This window comes from Eimeria mitis, genomic scaffold (genome assembly GCF_000499745.2).
Source record: "Eimeria mitis Houghton genomic scaffold, Emh_scaff188, whole genome shotgun sequence".
NCBI classification, from domain to species: domain Eukaryota; phylum Apicomplexa; class Conoidasida; order Eucoccidiorida; family Eimeriidae; genus Eimeria; species Eimeria mitis.
In genome coordinates this window covers 1-248 of record NW_013570202.1, presented here as the reverse complement: position 1 = coordinate 248, position 248 = coordinate 1, and positions in this window count along the sequence as shown.

Genomic DNA, 248 nt, shown 5'->3' with positions numbered 1-248 from the left:
TGGGAATGGGATGGGGCCGACTAGAAAGTCCCCCGTGAAACATTCTCCCCCACACAGCGTCGTCAGCCTCTGGACCTCTTTGTCTATGTGGATTGTGGCGCCGTTCGCCACCGTGAATGAGTAAGGCACCTTGACGGTTTGCACCTTTAGCCCCAGCTCCTCTACTACCGTTGGACGGATAAAGCTGCGGGATGCGCCGGTGTCAAGCAGTCCCTCATATTTATGGCCGATGATTTCTATTTCGAGTA